The 6,564-nt window shown below is 46.5% G+C and overlaps 1 long non-coding RNA gene across 1 annotated transcript; it reads right to left on the minus strand.

Moving 5' to 3' along the window:
* Positions 1-1,989: 1,989 nt before the first annotated feature.
* On the minus strand, positions 1,990-3,381 carry LOC135375598 (uncharacterized). The gene is made up of 7 exons (XR_010417295.1): positions 3,137-3,381; positions 2,969-3,004; positions 2,821-2,911; positions 2,687-2,760; positions 2,515-2,605; positions 2,379-2,447; positions 1,990-2,302 (listed from the first exon to the last, which is right to left on the minus strand). It is a non-coding gene; the product is annotated as an uncharacterized LOC135375598 (long non-coding RNA).
* Positions 3,382-6,564: the final 3,183 nt, after the last annotated feature.

The raw sequence follows: 6,564 nt of genomic DNA on the forward strand, positions 1-6,564 counted from the left end.
ACATGGTAGCCCGTTTCAGCTTAGTTTAAGTACATCGCATCAGCTCGGTAAGTCTTAACGTGCGGTCGTCATCACATCTTTGGAAGTTGTCAACAATACGAGGCTTTATGTGTAAAATTGCGCGTTCTATTGCGAGATTATCGGATAAAAATAATTACCGTGATCGAAAAACATCCAAAACGTCGTCCAGAAACAACAACCCCATTGTACAAACGGTTTGGCCACCGATCACGCCATCTTTAAGGTCACGTGTCCCAGGCGAAAATTTGAGCTGGGAAGCCAACTGGTACCATCTCGTTCCCAGTTCGCACCAACTGGTGGTCAACTGGAACCAACTGGTACCAAACTGGCGGCAACTGGAAAGTAAACTGGTACCAGTTCAAGCTGGGCTGGTGGCAACTGGAAAGTGGACTGTTACCAGCTCAAGCTGGACTGGCAGCATCTGGAAGTGAGGTGGTGCCAGTTCATAGCCTCCTATATACTGATATATATATATACAGTATATAGGAGGCTATGGCCAGTTCGAACTGGACCCGTTTACATATTTGGGAGGAAGTTTCGGTTTCAGTGCCAGGACAGGTTAATATGAAGATTGCAAGACGAAGTTATAAAAACGATCAGAAAGTAACTTTATTAGTAGAAATAATCATATTTCAATTTTTGGTAAAGTTCGTTAGTGTTAACGAAAGTTATTTTGGAACTCTTATATTTGTATTTTGTGCGTTCCTGCTCCCGCGTTGAATGATGCGTTTACTGTGCAACGGTCGCTTGCTTAGCAGCGTGCTTGTACAGCGATTTTTGCCCGTTATGTTCTTAGCGTGATGCGTGACATAGGCGTTGGTTTTGTAATCTAAAGGATTTGTCTGCAAGTTACGACAGTGCGACAGTACAATGAGCGCCAGCGGCCGTGCGGGTGGGTGTTATAGGATTACAGCTCGACTACAACTGTGGAGACCGCTTTATATCGTGAGTACCATATGCTTAAGTGCTTCTCCCTTGTGCACCATTTAGAAATATTACTTCCACTAAAACCTCTTCTCTTTGTTCCGCGTCACATTCGTGGCACCCCCCCCCTGTCCCCCACTCCTTCCTGCTATCCTCTCTCCGTCTGTCCACATCTGCACGTCGCTCATAGCCACAGTTGCTTCGCGGCGCTAACACCCAATCAAAAAAACAAAAAAAAACATTCGTGGCACCTGCAAGTGCATGCAGTTTTACGAGTAACATCCGGTTTATGTAAACTTTACCAGCAACTTTTTTCATTCATGTTTTTGTTTTTGCTTTTTTTTTCGTTCATTCTCGTGTTTTAGATCCTTCACACCACGGATGTTGTCGAAGTAGCGTAGTGCGCCGGAGTAGTTCTCATTGCCCCCGAAAGCCGGCGAATCTCTTAGTTGAAAGGTCCAACTACTGCACAACGGAAATGTTGAGAGATTCGCGTACTTTCTGGGGCCACGACTGCTCAAATTGAGTGACAGCCCAGGCACACACTACAATTACATGTGGCAATTGAATGCATATTCACTTGTGCCTTTTCAACTTTCCAGAAACCTTAAGCTGCTGGGGCTCAAAGGAAAATATCGATGCATCGTGTGCTATTAAGAACATCTCAAATACTTTGTTAAATGATTCAAGACCCAGTAAACCACCGATGTCCCAAGGACGTCTACATGATGTTACCCTCAGGACGATGAAGACATCCTGAGGACATCCTGAAACGTAATTTTGACATACTTGGGACGTACTCAGAACTGCCAAAATAACATCCGCGCACGTCCCAAGGAAGTCCATAGTACGTCAATGAGGACCTTTTACGGACCTCTAGTGGACCTTTTTCCCGTGCCTTAGCCAGGCTTACTGGCGTTCTCTGAACATTACATCAACACCGCACAGCAGTGCGTATCAGTGGCACAAACAAGCAACATTAGATCAAACACTTTATTTCGTATGAAACTGAGCGTCATAGCATCGTATTACCTCACCAGGTATTATATCACAGTTTTTCGAATTATTATTGAGAACTTACATGTCTTTGAAAACATGATGTCCATGAACACACACAGCATCGGTCCACAAGGGGAAAAACTTAAAGGTATATGCCCGCAATGTCCGAAGTGCGACGCTGAAACATATGTTGAAGCACTGGCATAACCGACGACCATGCTGCACTGTGTTTCGTACAACTGGAGATTTGCGATGTGTCCAGCTTGCCTTTCGTGCGCAAAAATTAACGCTATCCAACTTCGGCTATATTCACTTTTCGCCACGGACTCCCTTCCCTGCCGCGTCATGTGAGCTTAACCTGCAAGAAATGTAATTTCAAAAACACTGCTACAGCAAAATGTCACTGTGAAGTACGCATCGACGTATACGCATACCTTTAGACACAGCGCCTATGGTTGCAGTCTGCAGTAGCCTAGCATTCTCCCTATCAACAGCCCTATTGCCTGCGAAGACGGGAAACGCATGGATAACCACGTAGTAGGAACGTGAATGCCTCGCACATTCACGTACCTTCAAAACGGGTAAAATCTTGAAAATGACGCGGGCGACGCCACTTGGAGATCCATAATTCACATTCATCCGCTACGACGTTTCCACGCATCTGTAAAAGAGTCAACAAGGTGCGACACATTGTACTTCCCTGCAAATTCTTTATTAAAATCACTCAGCATTTTTCACATACAGTGGCACAGCCGTAAAGGCTTTTGCTGCCGTGGAGCACATGACGAAGTTGCACGGGTGAAGCGTATGCCCAATCTGTTTCGCAGTAAACACAAGTCACTGAAGAGCTCTGAAACGCACTTTAGCGTAACTTACCTGATGTCTTTCAACATTTCTGTGACCTTCCCACGTCGTGAATGTGCTGTCCCAACCGCGTTGTTCACCGCAATGAATACGTCGAAAGTATCTGAAATTCATAGATTAGACATTAGTAACGGGGCCACTGACAATGTTGCATCTTCACCTTGAAAAGTGCTGGTAGGGTCACGAGTACACTTAGCTGAAAGATAAAGCTTAGGGTAATAGGAATCAAAAGGGTAATAATCACACTGCAAGCATAAAGTAATAGAACCCACACGCTAGGAATGATACCAAACAAAAGTTGCACGAATCGTACAAGCATAGAACTAACCTTTAATCTAAGAAATCGCAAGGCTTCTGGACCTATCTTCCAGGGTGCACACATAAAAGCACCCCCAGGCAACACTAGTAGGGCATAAAAACACATTCACAGCAGTCCAGGGCACCAGAGCAACGACGGAACGCGAGACAACGGGAGCCAGAAAAAGGCGTGCGAACGCAACGAAGCTTGCAAGCGAAATGGACGCCGCCCGCAGCGCAGAAACGGCAGGAAGGCCACCTGCCCGCCAGGCCATGCCCCAGCGCCCAGGCGCTCCTCCTCGGAATGTAGCAAGGGAACGGAAAGTCGCGCGAAGACGGGACCAACGCTATCGGAAAGAGGACGTTTTCCTCTTCAAAAACACATCTCAATCACCTTCCTACGCCAGCAAGAACCCGATATCGAAAAAAATGCCCCAGGCCCATGTATCAGAGAGCCGCCGTTGCCACTGTGTTCTAACTCGAGAACCGAGAGGGATAGAAAGATGCGGCAAGTTTCTACGCGTTTCCCATGTCGAGTGCGTGTGCCCATTAAAAGGAAGTCGGATCTGCCGTGGGCTTCAAGCCTGAAGACAGGGACAAAAATCGGTGAACGGTGGTCGGTGTCAGGAATTTCGAGAATGACGTCTTAACCACTGGAAATCGACGGCTGGTCTCAATTGGAAAGTTGTAGAGCAGGGAACAGAGCACGCGCACACAAAATTTCGACTAAATCGGACATCGGGTAATCGACTTACGACACCGAAAAGTGGGAAGCGTTTGAGGGTGGCTCTAGCCAGCTTCGCAGCTCGTTAAGCCGATATCGGGAGAACGGAACATCGCGCGCCTGCGGGACAAACGCTATTGGAAAGAGCACATTGAGACCTAACGAAGGCAAACATGACCATGTGGCAGCAACGGGAAGGCTTTTTTTTTGGGGGGGGGGCGGGAAAGCCGCTGGTCCCATGTATTGGGAGGAGTGTGAACGCGGAATCCTCTAACTCGAGAACTGCTAAATTTAGAGAGACGCGGTGAATTTTATCACGTGCTCCGAGTCGAGAACAGTGGGTTCTCCAAGTATGAACCCTGTCCGAGGCGAACTTCTTTCCAACAAGGGCACTGAAGTTCGGAAAAACGAATTTTACTAACGCGTCTCCGCCTACGAGTTCGAAACCACTACAGATCAGTTCCTGTGTGATTTGCGCGATCACAAAGCTAATCCAGGCCCGTTCGGACCTGAATTTTGGTCTCGATCCAACAGTCCGGGCGGGATTTACAAGACTTTAAAGGTGTCAGAAGCACCGACGGTTGCCTAGAATTTTCAAATATCTGGACAACCGCCAGGATTTCTCACAAGCCGCAAGGTGCACGCGTAGGGGGATGGAAGGGAAATTCGTCACAAGAAACAGCATCCCGATATCGCCGCTGCAGGCCAAGATATTAGACACGGGAACCCATCGCGAAACACCGCGATGTCACTCTGATGGGGTTAAACCATCACTGGATGGCTAAAAGACGCTCGGTATCAACCGCCACCTCAAGTGGCATGTGCAGTGCTCAGTTGGAATCTCTATGCATATCTGATCTATTCTGACCGATGATGTCACTACGGTGCCGTAGGGGACCTGGGCACATTCTTCTTATTTGTCCATGCTACCAACCTTCCCGAACTGCGCTCTCTCAGATCCTTAGTCAGTTGGAATTTCACCCTTTCTATCTCTATGAAAATTGCTTGGCCCCTGGTGAAATCGAGCCCATCAACACTCTGTGATGAGAGCATTTTTGGTCTTTTTAGACACGTCAGGACTTCGATCCTTATGGTGAAGGGGCACATTTCATCGCATTTTATGCCAGTGGGCTCGGGTATCCACACTAGCGACGAAACTCCTCATTATTAACCTTAGAAATAAAGTTGCTGTTTTATTGATACTCTAGGCCAATTCCTTCAATTGGTTTCGCATTCTTTGAACTGGTGCCGTGTGTACAAAACATGTTGGATTACATTAAATCAAGTGGAAATCAGCGTTTAGCATTTATATCCATTAAGCCAATTCATTGAATTGCTTCTTTATTCTGTGGGTACGGTCTTCGCCACACAACATAGTGGAACATGATGTCGCGAAGGTATAGCTTCTCTTCAAAACCCTGATTCTGTCAGTGAGGAACTTGTACCTGACGGCTACATAATGAACGAATTGACTGTCTGATTTGTCTTTGAATCTCGTTGGAATTGTGACGACAATTCAATGATGTTATGTCTTCTCGTTCAGGCAGGGAAGCACATCTGGAGATGTAGTTGTGTGTGTTCCGTTCTACATGGAGATATTGCAAGAGATATCGAGGTCTTCTCGGCCTTCCCAACTACCTTTATTAGCACTACAGTAAAAGGAAACAGAAGCTATATACTGTGGTACATCTGCTAAGCTCGGACCATGTCGGGAGTTTCTTTGTAAATTCAGATGAATAATTTTTGTGTGTTGCCACTTCGGTAACACGGATAAAAATTAGTGTCACTGTTTTAGTTTCTTGCTGCACGCTGTTGAACGTTATCATAAGGATACAAAAATATAATGAGCATCGAAAGTATGTTTGTATTCTACTTCTAAATCAACATCCGATCGGGACGCCATTTCGAAGTCCCAGCGATATCATTAAAACATATCCTGGCTAGACAACGCTAGGACGTTTCGAATGACGTCTTATTTACATCATTGGGACATTTTTCGCGGATCAGGACGTCTGGATCTTTTCAGGACGTCCATGGGACATCGGTGGTTTACTGGGGATGTCCACAAGGCAGTCAAGCAAGGGACCAATCAACCATGAAGTATTATCTATTCCATGTAACTCTGTACTTCATCTACTGCTATAATTTAATTACGTTATAGTTACGCTACATGTACATTAGACTCTGTGTAATGTTTGACTACAAATAAAATACAATTTTGCATTGCTGTTCTTTGGATCTACCGTTGCTGGGAACAGCAATCCTGCAAAGGGGCACCGGTTACATACAAGCTAACCCTTGTCCGAACAGGCCGCTCTAAGTGAAGTCACTTCAACTGGTCCCAGCTCAACAATGAGGTTTGCAACCAGTTCCAGTTGAGACTGCGACTGGTTAGAAACCAGTTGGCCAACTGGTACCAGTTGAGACTGGTGCCGGCCAGAAACCAGTTGGGCCAACTCGTACGAGTTGATCGAACTGGTCCCTGTTCGATAACACAGCTCACGCAGTCCCAGTTGAACTGGTCCAGTTGCAACTGGGACTGGGCGAACTGTGTTATCGAACAGGGACCACTTTGATCAACTGGTACCAGTTGGCCCAACTGGTTTCTGACTGGTCCCAGTCTCAACTGGTACCAGTTGGCCCAACTGGTTTCTAACCGGTCCCAGTCTCAACTGGGACCGGTTGCAACTGGGACTGGGTGAACTGGTCCCTGTTCGATAACACAGTTCAACTGG

Source organism: Ornithodoros turicata, unplaced genomic scaffold (assembly GCF_037126465.1).
Source record: "Ornithodoros turicata isolate Travis unplaced genomic scaffold, ASM3712646v1 ctg00000903.1, whole genome shotgun sequence".
Lineage (NCBI taxonomy): Eukaryota > Metazoa > Arthropoda > Arachnida > Ixodida > Argasidae > Ornithodoros > Ornithodoros turicata.